This window comes from Belonocnema kinseyi, chromosome 2 (genome assembly GCF_010883055.1).
Source record: "Belonocnema kinseyi isolate 2016_QV_RU_SX_M_011 chromosome 2, B_treatae_v1, whole genome shotgun sequence".
Classification (NCBI taxonomy): Eukaryota; Metazoa; Arthropoda; class Insecta; order Hymenoptera; family Cynipidae; genus Belonocnema; species Belonocnema kinseyi.
This window is the reverse complement of record NC_046658.1, coordinates 78,104,562-78,119,608: the sequence shown is the minus strand read 5'-3', so window position 1 is coordinate 78,119,608 and position 15,047 is coordinate 78,104,562.

The window sequence follows — 15,047 nt, the reverse complement described above, 5'->3', positions numbered from 1 at the left end:
ATTTTGCTACGAAAAATTATACAAACAAAAATAGATTAAAGAAATGCAAAATAAGTTATTCAAAAAATATTATTTATGACATTCATCAACTATATCGTTTAGAAAAAAATAGTAACTATTCACGATTTACTGGATAAAAACATTGTTAATCCAAATTACAATTCTTTAAAGAATTAAAAATTTATGTAAAAATAGTAAAAAATTGTCACCTGTCAAATGACAATAACTAATGTTTAAAAAAGGTGCTTTTAGCATAAATTTGACATAAAGTGCTATTTATAATTTGTTGGGGCAATTCCCGGACACAATGTAAGATAGTTGAAGATATAAAATAATAAGTTATTTGTAGAAAATTATTCCCAAAATATTCCTTAAGAAGCGAAAACATTTTAATTGAAATAAGTTAATAACAAGCATCGTCACACGGGGTAATCTCGGAGATGTGGGGAAAATTTGGACATTCCTAAATTTATTGTTTAGATTATTTAAGGGGGTTTGAACTAGAATGCAGATGTTCCATATGTACAAAATTTTTTTGTTTGGCGGTACTTCTTTTTTCCATTTTTCTAGAAACCGACCTTTTCCCGATTTATTTTTCAGGATATAGAACTAGGTAGGGGGATCGATGACCAAAAATCAAAACTCGAATTTTGGGACTGCCCTTTTAAAGTAAAAACCAAATTAAGTTATTTTCATAACTCAAGGGAGTAATTGAACAATTGCATACATCATTTCCGCTAGTCTTGGATCTAGAAGCAAAGTAGAGCATAGTTGGAACTTGGAAAAAAGTGAAGGTCAACTGCAGGGTCATTTTAGGCAAAGAATGTCCTCACAGTTGAAAAAGTGGGTCAATCCTAGAGGATGGGCAGAATCATACTACCAATCAGTAATGACTTCCTTCAAGGGAATTATCTGTGCGAAGGTAGGTTTAACTTTACCCCGGAGGTGATGCTGAACTTGGATGTACACAGGAGTGTCTGGAAGGAAGTATTTTTGCAGTAGGTACGAGTTTGCAGGTTGCGCGGAACGGTGTGCGCGCGATCGATTCTGAGCTGAGCGGGTGACCGAACTTCTTTTTGCCCTCCCCCTTACTGTCCTTCACCATCGAATCCCCTCCGGACCCATCTTGCCCCTCTTGCCCCTGGCCAAGTGCTGCAGTGCCTGGCGTCCTCGTGTGGGCGAAGGGTCATAGGTCGCAGACACACTACAGTGGTTCTCAAACAGTATTTACCCTTCTTCCTTGTATTGAGATAATATACTTAGGGTGGTCGCAGGTCAGGGAAAACTTCGAAATCAGAAAAAAGTCAGGGATTTTTGCGAAAATGGCAAGAATTTTTAAAAAAAGGCAAATGACAGGGAATTTTTGCAAAAATCACTTTAAGTTAGTTGTAATACCGAAAATTTGATCACTGAAAAAAGTAGTTTTTCAATAATTTTAAGAATTAAAATGATATGAGTGATGATGTCATTTCAAATAAAAAAAAGCAACATTATTTTTCATGACACATTTTTAAAACTTAAAAAAAGTATTTGTTCACAATGTTTTCAGCAATTTAATTTGTTCTTTTCATTGCTTTTTACCAATTTTTGAAAAATGATGGAGTTTTAATGAACGATGGCTTATTTTTTCCTGAAAACCATACGCTGTAATTCTACTGCTTCCAATTTCGAAAGTGAAATTTTCTATATCTGGAATCGTTAAAATATTTTTTTCTTCAAATAAAACATTAGAAAAAAAATAAGATTCATTGAATATTATTTTGTTTGTTCATTAAAATATTTTTTTTAATTGATAAAAAGTGACAGAAAGAAAGATTTCAATAAAAAAAATTATGATAATATAATTAAATTTTTTAAATCAAAGAAGATTTTTTTCTCAAGGGACCGGCTTTTTGGCACGAACACTACCTTAACCAACTCTCAAGAGTAATTTGGATTGTTACATGGTTTACACTCACTTTCTGAAAAGAAAAGATCACTTTAGTCACTTTTCTTTCAATGAATAATTAACCCATGGAAAAACCACTACAGAATTCAGGTTTTTACCTATTTAGAAATTTTCTTCAACTTTTAGGAACGTTTCAAAATATTTTAAGGGGTTTCAAAGGATTTCAAAAAATATTTTAAGGTATTTGAAAACATTCTAATTTCTTTTGAAGGTATTAAAAAATTGTCAAGGAATTTCTAAGGATTGGAAATTCGTATGATCTCAAGGGATTTAAACACATTTTATGTGGTTTTAAAGAATTTTCTAGAATTCCAGAAAATATGGATTTCATATGACCTCCAATATTCCAGGAAATTTTAAGAGATTCTTCGGGATTTAATGAGATATCCGAGGATATTTTAAAGTGTTTTCAAAGAATAACATAAATTTAAAAGGTTGTAGGATATTTTGAAAGATTCCAAGGAATTTTCCATATATTTCAATATTTAAAAGGATTTCCAAGGATTTTTAAGCTTCTAAGGTATTTTTAAAATTGTAGGGAATTTTTAGGAGCTTTACAAACTTTTGAGGGGTTTTAGAATTTTTTAAGGAATTAAAATGTTTTAGAGTATTTTTTAAAATTCCATGGCATTTCACAAGCAATAAATGATTGCAAGAGATATTTAACTATTGCTTGCAATTCATTTAAATTCATTTAAAATACACAATGGATTCTTATTAACTTATCCTAAAGCTTTTTAGATTCTGTGAAAGTCTTTTGATTTTTTTACGACACTTAAATTCTTCTAAATTAACTCAATTATACACAATTCAGTAAATTTTCTCTATTGGGGGGGGGGGGGGGGTTTCATTTAGTCCGAAGTCTTTTAAACTCAACTTGCGTTTTCATGAATGTCAAACGGATTCTACTCGTTTACCATAAATTCCTGTAAATTTCCTCAAACTCTACTGAAATGCAACAAAAATTTCTTTAAATTTCAAACCTTTTTTCAATTCGTTTGTATTCATTTGAATTTAGCTTACATTTTCCAAGTCTTATGAATCGAATTTTTTCGTTTTCTTTAACATTCAAAAGAAATTAGTTAATCGTGGCAAATCAAATGAAAATGATTTTTACGTGGATTTCAGAAAAAACGGCTTTTGAGACCAGCCGAATTATTCAATTTACATGCTTTTAAATATCTTCGATCGGAAAGTGCAGGAGAATTGCTAAATTCTCGCTTGTATCCAAACGCGGAAGAAAATATGATCAAGAACACAAGCGTTTTGCACTGGTCGGGCGACAAGGTGAAGACAATTTGTCCTAGCGATTACACTTTATGTACTATCTCTTCGCGAAAGGACCCTTGATAGCGTGAGAACAAGGAGGATGAAGTGAACGTAACCAGCTTAGAATCTTAGCCAATATCGTTCAGTTGGTGGCTCGGGTTGTAATAATAATAATAATTGATTTGGAAAGTGTTACAATTAACATTATTTTATATGACACTTTGGTTGAATTAAAATGTCAGGTTGCATTGAGCAAAACTAGGATAAGAGCACCCATTTTTGGCACCTTTGCCCAATTATAAGCTGACCATAAAAAAAAATTAAGTCGAAATTCAACTTGTAGGTACTGTGAAGAAAATATTCTCCTCTCTGTAGCTCAGTGGATAAGATCATCAGACCGGCAATCTGAAAGACCTGGGTTCGGATCCCAGCGGAGCTGGAGAGCTGGTTTTTCACAACTTAGAAATAGAGATCAGTATTAAAAATAAAGAAATAAAAAAGAAATATTTATTTTTGATCAGTGGACAAAAAACACCTAATATCAATTTATTTAGTACATTTATCTGGTCGACAACTATAACACAAAAAATTAAAAATATTCTTGTTCGAGAAATCAATATTACACATATAAGTAATTACGTCGTGACTCAGAATGTAGATGTTGCGAAGAAATTAATTTCGTATCTACGTAGCTTAGTGGGTAAGAGCATCAGACCGGCAATTTGAAAGAACTGTGTTCGGTTCCCAGCGGAGTTACAGAGTAGTTTTTTCCCATATCAGGAATGAAAAAAAGTTGAAACTGGGGTGATTTTTCTAAAAAAAAGACATAATAGGGGATAAAATAGTTTAAATAAAACTATTGCAGATATCCTATTGGACTCAAAATAATACGTTTTAAATTCATAAGATTTCCAGTCGAAATATGTTTTATTTTCAATAAAGTATTTGAATTTTTAATTAGAAAGGATTTTCTATCAAAGTATATGAGTTCTTAATCCAAAAAGATAAATCTCTATTAACAAAAATTAATATTTTACAAAATACTCGAAATTTTAAGCAAAGGAGACTAATTTTTAATAAAAAAGTTGAATTTTCGAATAAAAAAAAAACTTCATTAAAATAGTTAAGGTCTCAACAAAATAATTGAATGTTAACAGAATAGTTGAATTCTTAATAAAGTTGAATTTTCATCTAAGAAGATGCATTTTTAACCAAATGGTCAAATTTTCAAATAAAAAATTTTGAAACTTAAGAAAAAACTGTTGCATATTCAACGAAACAGTTGTTCATTTAAACAAAGAAAAATAACTTTTCTGCCATAAAAAAATAATTTCCAATCCAAAAGGACGAATTTTCTACATGATGCTTAAATAGAAAGAAAGAAGTGGAATTTTTAACAAAAAAGGTGACTTCTAAAGTAATTTAATGATTTTTTTTTTCTGTAAATAAGGTTAATTTTTCACTAAAAAGGACGAATATTTAAAAAAAGGTAGTTTTCTATCTGGAAAGTCGAATCTTTAAAAAAAAGTTGACTCCTCAATCCTTGAAGATGAATTTACAACAAGAAAGTTAATTTTGAATCGAAAGTGATAAATTTCCAACCAAAAAAAGAATAAATATTCAACTAAAAAGGATTGCTTTTTAACAAAATTCTTTATTTCAAAGGAAAATATAAAATTTTATTTATACAGTTGTATTTTCAAACTGAAATATGATTTACCAACAAATGTCATGAAATTTCTACTAAGATTTATTTTCAAATTAAATACTTGAATTTTCATTTTATAAATTAATTTAAAACCAATGCGAAAAATTGTAAACTAAAATGATGAATCCTGAACCAAAAAATAACTTCAAAATTGTTGAATTTTCTTTAACGAAATGGATTTTTCACTAAAAGAGATAAATTCTCAATGAAACATTTCATATTTCACAATTCGACGAAAAAAGAGTGAAATTTCTACTAAGATTTATTTTCAAATTAAATACTTGAATTTTCATTTTATAAATTAATTTAAAACCAATGCGAAAAATTGTAAACTAAAATGATGAATCCTGAACCAAAAAATAACTTCAAAATTGTTGAATTTTCTTTAACAAAATGGATTTTTCACTAAAAGAGATATATCCTCAATGAAACATTTCATATTTCACAATTCGACGAAAAAAGAGTATAACTTCGAATCAACAACAGTATAACTAAACCAAAAAAGAGGAATTTCGAACAAACGACATGAATTTCTAACCAAATAGTTGACTTTTCGAAAAAAAAGATAAATTTTCAGCAAAAAATGGAATTTTTAAATTTCAAAACTCAAGAAATTTTAGTCAGCCGTTAAACTGTTCCCTAAAAAAGATGAATTTTCAATCAAATCTGCAAATTTGTTAATAAAAAGGATAAATTTTTAACCAAGAAAGAAATAATTATATTTTCAATTTAAAGAGTTCAGTTTTTACCACCTCCCAAAACAAATTTTCGAGAAAATAGTTAAATTATTAACAAAAGAGATGAATTTGCAAAAACAAAAAAATGTATTTTTAATCAAGAAGACTAATTTTCTACTATAAAATTCAAGTTTTTAACAAAATACATCATTTTCAACCTAATATTAGAGTTTTCAACTAAAGAAGATCAATTTACAATAATAAACATAATAGTTAAGTTTTCAGTGAAAGAAACTAATTTTCAAACAAAAGACCAATTTTTTTTAACAAAAAGAACAATTTGTAACAAGATAATTGAGCTTTTATCTGAATATTTGAATTTTAAATTGAAGTGTGAATAGTTAAATTTGCCGTTAAAAATTTTACTAGCAAGAGAAGAATTGTCAAAAATAATTTTTTACAAAGTAGATTCTTATTTTAACAAAAAGTCGAATTTTTAATCAAAAACATGAATTTGCAACCAAGAAGATGAATTTTCTGCCGAAAGAGACCAATTTTTAACAACATATATGAATTTAAATTAAGAACGATCAATGTTTAACAAACAAACAAAAATAGTTCAAAATTATTTGGATTACCTTTGCATATTATTATTCATTACCTGGAGTAGTTTAGATTAAAAGTTGATGACTTGGATTGCATAAATTACTTTCAAATAATCTGTATATTACAAGTTGATTACACTGGATTATGGTTGGATTTTTCCCGATTATAAGTGGAGAACTTTGGAATACTGGGATTCGTTCGGAATACAATTTAGAATAAACGAGCAGTCGATCGAATTATCAGAGTTGTTTTCACCTCGGTACCAACAATTGAGATGGTGCCAAGAATTGCTACTCTTACACCAGATGATAATTATAATGTTGGAATAAATATTATTTTTCATTCTTTTGATTAAACATTTAATCATTTTAAATGAATCTGCTATATCATCAGAGATGGTACCTTACCGACAGTAGATCCACCCTCTTATTCTGATCCCTCTAATATCTTATTTGGAAAAGCACCTGACCGGAAATAAAAAGTTTTGTGGTTCGATTCCCAATGGAGTGAAGAAGGAGTAGGATCTTTTTTTCAGGAAATAATTGTAAATTGAAAATATTACTTTCCATCTAGTTCGATTAAGACGTTAAGCATTTTCTGTTATTGAAGATTCTCAACTTGATCGATATTCTGTAGATTTTCTGCCTTCATGGTTTGGAGGGTTGATCTACTGTTGGTAGGGTACAGTTTCTGATGATATAGCAGATTCATTTAAAAATGATTACTTGTATTATTATTACCTAGCTAAAAAAACTAGCGTTATTTTCTTGAATTAAGAGTTCTTACCCTGATCCCTCTAATAGCTTAATTGGAAAAGCACCTGACTGGAAATCAAAAGTTTTGTGGTTCGATTCCCAATGGAGTGAAGAAGGAGTAGGATCTTTTTTAGGAAATAATTTTAATTTGAAAACATTTATTGGACCTAATAGTTCATGATTCTTCAGATTTAGCTACAACCTGAATATAACTAGCAAAATAAAACTGTATTTTTTTCTTTGTTTGTTTTAGTCATATCCAGGAAGTTGACACAAGAATACGGATGCTCGATCTTTTTCATCTGTGGGTTACGATTCAGGACTTCCTCCAAGGTTTGTTGGGGCGGCACGCGAGAGATACGATCTTTTCACGGAGAAAGCAAATTGAAAAATTATACGGAGCCACGATTTTGGCGAAGAGGCAAAACAAAAGGTTGAAGATAGATGAGGTCGTTCGGAAAGGGTAACACCCGGATGAGCAGACCGAACAGACGTTATCTTCACTAATCTTAAAAAAGGAATGGGTGGTTGACAGTGACTCTTGTATAAATCCGTTAAAGTTTCGTTTCTTAATCTTTCTTTCTTGATCTTTCCGTATTTCTCTTCGAATATCGTTTGAGATGAACACGAGCGATTTCAAGATCTTGTCACAAAACAAACGAGTGCAAAAACTAGAAAAACTCAAAATAGTTGTTTCGTTTACAAATTGTATAATTTTCAATGCAATTCTTGAAAGCGGAGTAATGAATCAGTGAAATAAAAATCCATCTTTGAACGCCTCTGAAAATAAAATTAAATTAGTGAAGTCAATGTGAAGGTATAGGTTTGTAGATAGCGAAGAGGAAACAGCTTCCAAAAATGTGGTCCAGCGGCGGAGGATTACGCTGGATAAGATGAACTCTTGATTACATGAAATTATGGTGCATTACTCTGTATGAACTATAGATTCACGCAAATTTTTTTACCGAAAAGGATTACTTCCTAACAGAATTGTTTAATTTTTCAAAAAAATATAGAAACCTTTGACCACGTATTTAAATTTAAACCAAAAAATGTAATTTTCAAGCAAGAAGATTAATTTTCTACCGTACAAGAAAAATGTTGAACCAAGCAGTTGAATTTTCAACTAAAAAAGATAGTTTTTGATTAAAACTTGAATATGTTAAATTTTCAGTTCAAATTAAAATTTAAATTAAGACAAAACAAATTTTCAACAAAATAAATCAATTTGCAATTAATTTTTGTTTCTAACATAATTCATTAAAAGAGATGAATGAATAATGAATGAATCTTAAGATAAAAAAAGACTTTTTAACGAAATTTTTAAGTGTCTTACAAAGAAATTCATTTTAGCGAAATTCGTTAATACTCAACAAAAAATGTAATAATTGATCTTTTAACCAGAAAAGGTTATCCATTATAGAAAAGAAGTATTGCTGTAAATAAAAGATCCAGCATTTGCCCCGCAGTATTTTGTTGTCAAAATTTTCTTCTAAACAATTTTTCTCCAAGCTGATTTTTTCGTAAAAATACTTTAATTGTTATGAAATAAAATCTAATTAATATTTTCCGTATAGAGTAGCGTCAAATGGGGTAATTTCGGACATGTGGGTGAATTCGGACATTCCTAAATTTCCGAAATTGATAGGATAAATTACGTAAAACTGTTTCAAGAATAATAATTTATAATGAATGTTTCATAGAAAAAGTGCTTATTTTGTTAATTAAATTAGAAGTATAAAATCATTAAATAATACTTCGAAATTTTGTTTTTTTGTCAATTTTACATTGATTTATTGTATTGCTGTTCTTAGTAGAAAAATAAGCGTGAAAAAACTGATGTAAATCCCATTGAAAAGACTAAAGCTCTTAATAAAGCTCTAAATAGCTAAATGAGTTATTATTTGATTTGTAAGTTAAAAAAATATTCTCCGCTTTATTACACTTATGAAAGTTATAAGAATCTGTAAATTTAGCAGAATTTAAAGAATTTATTTAAGAGAAGTCAGGAATTTCATAGGATTTCTAAGATTTGAAGAGATCTGAAATTATTTTTTATTTTTAAAGTTCATCTAATTTCTTCTGAATTTACGCAATTCTACTTCAGTCAATGGATTTTTTGAATCTTAATAAGTTTTCGTTTAATTGATCCTGAGAGGATCAATTGGCAAGATGATGACAAAATTTGAAATATTTGAAAGTATTTTTTTCTAATTCTTTGGCATTTTTCAAAGTTATAGAAAATTCCAAAAGATTTAAAAGAATTTTGAACATTTTAGATTATTTTAAAAGATTATAGAAAATTTTTTAGTCGATTCCTGTAATTTAGTAGGATTTCTTAGGATTTGAAACATTTGAGGGTATTATAAAATATTAGCAGGCACTTTCATGATCTATATAAAGTTTTAAGGGATTTTAGAGAATATAAAAGGATTTGAAATATATATATTTTCTATTATAATATTTCTTATTTATGAAAATGAAATTGCTTCCTTTTATTTTAACAGGGAATAATTCTAGGTACAAGAATGGTGTAAAACGGGTGCGACGTCAAAAGACGCCACAAACCTTTCGAATAAATGTGTAGCGTGAATACTTTTATAAGTTCTTGTTTTAATTGTAATAAACCTAACGTTCAATTGAAATATCATTTTGAAAACATATTTTTTTTAAATTTGCTTTTTTCAAAAGCGCCCTCTGCACGAAGAATAACCCACATATATCTTTTGATGTTTTGTTTTTACTCTTCAATGTTAATCTTGTTTAATTCAAATAACTAAAGCTCAGGTTCAAACTTTTCGAAAAAGGCACGCATTGTACCGACAAGTCAAGCATTGAGAAAGGAATTTTTAATAAAATAAATTCTGAGTTCGAAAAAATCTTTCTTGGCTCAATTTTATTTTTATTTATGTGGACCGTAGGACCTAGTGAAAATCTATGATTTAAAATACATAAATATGGCAAATGTCGTACTAAAAATTGGTCGTAAATGCGAATAAAATCCAGCGAGAGAAACGATCATTATGCATCGCTGTGTACCACTATTTTTTATGAAAATGTATTAATTTCGATCACGAATTATGGCTGGTGCAGTATATTCTGGCATAACCCCGAATCGTATTCTTGCAAATTGTTCTTCTGATAGTCGCAAATTAACGAGAATGCTGCGACCTGTATATACTACAACCTTGCGGCGGTCTGCATCAAATATTGGGCGAAGCTGATTATTTATGACAATTCCACGAATAAATTTGAATCTTATTCCTACTTCAATAGGCCCGGGTGGTATTGGCTCGATCTGACCACTTGTATCTTCATAATAATGAATATTAGGATAAAGGGTAGGCTCCGGATGTACCCGCGGCCAGTCCTTGCGTTGTGAACTTGATTCTGTAATGAGAAAAATAAAAAAAAAAGAATTTTGATATACATAATTATCAATTTAATTTAATCCATAACTAAGATAATCCTCGTATCAATAAATTAAATTAAAATTAATTATCGCATATTCGCATAGTGCAGCGACAGCGGTTACAAGTTTGCATAGCTCAGCTTCGACTTTTTCGATCTTAAAAAAATATGGGTGTGTTCAATGCAATTGAGCCTTATATTGAGCCTTACATTCGTTGTTTTAATTCTTCGAACTATAGGTTCCCGACTAATTTTTCGTAAGCAAAGCCAACGTCGTTTCATAAAAATTATTTTCTGCTTAAATTCTCATTTCTTCGGACATGAATCTCGCCGTGAGTATTTCCATTGACTTCTTCGTATCGTCCACGGATTCCCAAGCATTATGAAAACGATTATATTTTTCCGGTAATACCGATTGTACGCGCGTGTCAATAACATTACATTTGCAATTGTACTACCGAGATTCTTAATTTTTGTCGCCAAGCGCTCAAGATTCGACAAATTATGCCCAACAATTTTACTTGGTTTTACTATTACAGTGTTTTTCTCTCAACTGTCGTAAATACCAGGTTTCTTTCAGCTTTATGAGCCTTATAGAATTTCTTCAGCGCTTCTCCGTAGCTTGTTGCCGTATCATCTGTTGGCATTGTCAACCAGCCCTCATATACACTCAAAAGATCATAATCTTTTTCCAAAAGCGCACGAATCACCAAATGCGAATGATGCCAATTGTCCTTGTAACGAAGTTTTTCAACCTTTAAATGCATCTAGTCCATTTTAAACCTTCACTTCTATATTTCGTATTCACAATACACTTTTCTTCTTTCAAGCCAGTTACACTGGGACCAGGGTCTGTTAAAGTTATTAAATTCAATAGGCAAGAATTAATAATCAAGAATAAAACTATCTTTAATACTATAATTGGCCATTGAAGGTAACATAGAATATAAAAGTAAACACTTTAGAGAATCAAATCGTGTGTTGCCAACAAGACGTTATAAGTATAAAACTGTAGCTACGCGCACTTCCGCCTTTACTACATACTAAGCATAGCCATAAACAGAATAAATCTGTGAAATATTTTCCCCAATCCTGAGATTCCCTGACTTGGACAATGTAGAACTTAATGCAGCATTTAAATTCCTTGTGAATCAATTTAAGAAGGACTTATGGGAAAAAGAGTTTAGATGAAATTTCGCTCATGAAAAGTATTCATACTACTGTCTTCATTAGGGTGGTCCAAAAATGCATGGCAAAACTCTTTTGCATGCTAGAGGGCTACGACCCCCCCCCATTTTTTCAAATCCGAAAAAAGAAATTCCATAATTTTTTATTTTTTTATTTTAACAGGTACCGGTTTTGAGTTGAAGTTTCCCATGTAAAATGCATGGGGAAAAATAACTTTTTTGAGTTTATGGAATAATTTTTTAGGGTTTGCAAAAATGTAACGGGAAAGTATGGGTGCCTGTAGAGGATTAACCAACGAAGAATTTCATGTATCTGACATATAAGTTTGACAAACCTAACACACCCCCATGAGTACCTGAAAACTATCCTTGAATCCAAAAATGTCAATTCTTGATGAAATCGACCTTTTGAACACTGTATTCTCGTCTTTTTTACATTGAATTAATAATATTGGTCTAGTGAAATATCTATTACCATTTGTAATTAATTTTTAATTATTTAAACAAATGGAATTTGTTTGAATAATTTTTTTTTTCGAAAATTAGTTTCTTCCCCTAACATTTTTCACTACAGTCTGGTGGAATATTTATTAACATTGTTTAAATAACTTTTTATTTTTTAAAACAATTTTTTTCAAAAATTCGTTTTTTTCCTTAAACATTATTACTATTGGTCTAGTATAATATTTATTAACATTAATTTATTAACATTGTTTGATTAATTTTCTCTTTTTTAATTTTGTTGAATAAGAATTATTACTTAAATATTACTGATAATTTAATTATTCTTCAGTAATTAATTATTACTGATAAATATTTCACTAGACCCACAGTAATAATTTTTATTTTTAAAAAATTCGAAAGGAAATTATTCAAACAAATTCCATTTGTTTAAATAGTTGAAAATTAATGAACTAATGTTTATAAATATTCCACTAGACCAATGGTTTTAATTTTTAAGGAAAAAAAACAAATTTGAAAAAAAATGGTTGAAACATATTCCATTAGTTTAAACAATTAAAAATTAATGAACTAATGTTATTAAATATTCCAGTAGACTAATAGTAATAATTTTAAGGAAAAAAAACAAATCTTTGAAAAAAAATTATTTAAACAAATTTCATTTGCTTAATAATTAAAAATTAACTAATTATTGATAATAAATATTTCACTAGACCAATATTAATAATTTTAAGTAAAGAAAGACCGGAATTCAGTGCTCAAAAGGTCGATTTTATGAAGAATTAACATTTTTTGTTTTAAGAGTAGTTTTTAGGTACTCATGGGGGTGTGTAGGGGTGTCAAATTCATGTGTCTAATACATGAAATTGCTTGTTGGATAATTATCTACAGGCCGCTATACTTTCCCGTAACATTTTTTCAAACCCTAAAAAATTATGTATGTATTTTTGCGGTAAGTGATAAATAATGTTTTTTGAAGCCTATTTCGCATTTTTGGTGTTAAAAAAGCTTTTTTTATTATAAAAAATTTTTCTTATTATAAAAAATGTTGTACCGACATGTTTCAACCTGATTTTCAGGTCCTTTTTGTCCATAATCGATGCTTAAATTTTAAGACCAGTATATAGAAAAGCGGAATAGGCCTCAAAAAACTTTATTTATCACTTACTGCAAAAATACATACATCTATATACTGGCCTTAAAATTTAAACATCGTTTATGGACAAAAAGGACCTGAAAATTAGGTTGAAACATGTCGGCACAACATTTTTTATAATAAAAACAGTTTTTTTTTCAAGACCAAAAAAGGGGAATAGGTCCCAAAAAACTTTACTCAAAAAATTATTTTAAAAACTCAAATCACAGCTGTAAAAAGTGCAGTATTACTACTAACTGCTATTCATGAAAAAAATCTTCAAGCTATATTTGTTAATCTTTGCCTTGCGATAAGACTCTTTTGTAACGTACTGGTGACTGTTTCATTAGCGAAAAGAACATTTAGCAGACTAGCTAATCCGCTAAAAACCGGACAGAAAAACAAGATAAGTCAAGAAAGATTGTATTATCTCGCTATATTAGAAATTGAGAATGGCTTAGCTAGAGAGGTTGAATTTTCTGAAGTCATTGATTAATTTTCACACAAATAAAGCTCCAAGAATGGCACTTATTCTGACAACTCTTTTCATACCCATACATTAGACTATTTTGTTCAATGGTAAATACATTGAATTGTATAATGAATAAATATGAGATGTTATCTTCAATAAATAAAACTTCACTAAAATTAGTACCAATTCCTTCAGCACTTTTGAAATTTTCCTTGAACAACATTCAAAACCTACGTTTAATAGAGTGAAATAGAAAGATTGGGAAAGGGGGGCATAAAATTCTCTGGCCAGGGGGTCCTTGTTGGGATGTGGGGGACATGCTTTTAGGAGCTAACCATTCACGGAGAAAAATAAATGGTCAAACTTGGTGTATCAACATTTAGATGGTCAGTTTGATCTTATAAGTCGATACTAGCAAATTATCAAAAGCGCTTTTTTAAATTAATTAATACAACAAAAATTTTTGAACTTTTATAACCATTGGAATTAAATTATAGTCTTTCTCAGTTATTGAGTAAACGATTTCATATAACAAGTTTATTATTAGAGATTTATCCTTTTTATTGATTTTTTTTGTTTTCTTAATGTCTAAAAATACATGTATTAAATTGTTGTACATATAAAATTATCTTTTTTTACATTGTTATAATTGTAAATATTGTTATCAAAATTTTGTAATTCATTTGTGAATAAAATAATCACGTTTGCTTTCTTTCAGAGGAAGCTTTTTAATGCTAACAACTTTAAAAAAATTAATTTGTGATATGACACAATCATTTATCTAACAGTTTTTAACACAATGTTCTAAACAAGTTGTTTTAATGTATAATTGTGTATGCAGTAAAACATTTTTTTACTAGCCTGATTCAACGGTGATTCAAGAAGAGGAAAAATTTTCTAATTCCAGACGAATCGATTTAGCTATGATATTAATATATCTTATTGAAGAGTAAGGAAGTTATGGTAATTTATAATAACTATGTGAAAAATCGGTTTCATATAGCTGATTTTTTCATTAACATAATTTAAAGTTTTTGGAGGACTAGAAAATACTCCTTGATTTGAGATGTTTTGATTGACTCATTGAACGAGTCCCATACAATTGTAAATAGAATCTTACTTGTTCAAGATTTTTTCTCATAATTAACTTTTTTTAAATTACTTATTTTATTGTGTAACTGACACACTCTGTGTTAAATTCTCATTAAAAATACCAAACAATTAAAATTAAATGATTATTTTCCTGAAACATGTGTTTACAATTTTTTACTAAAATTACCAAAATATATTACGTATATTGCGTCGACTATACTAATACAGTCATTTTTAGTTTTCATTAAAGCAAAAATTTAAATAGAAAATAATATGAATCATTTGAAAATAAACTAAAAAATTATTGATTTAGGAAGAACAGCAT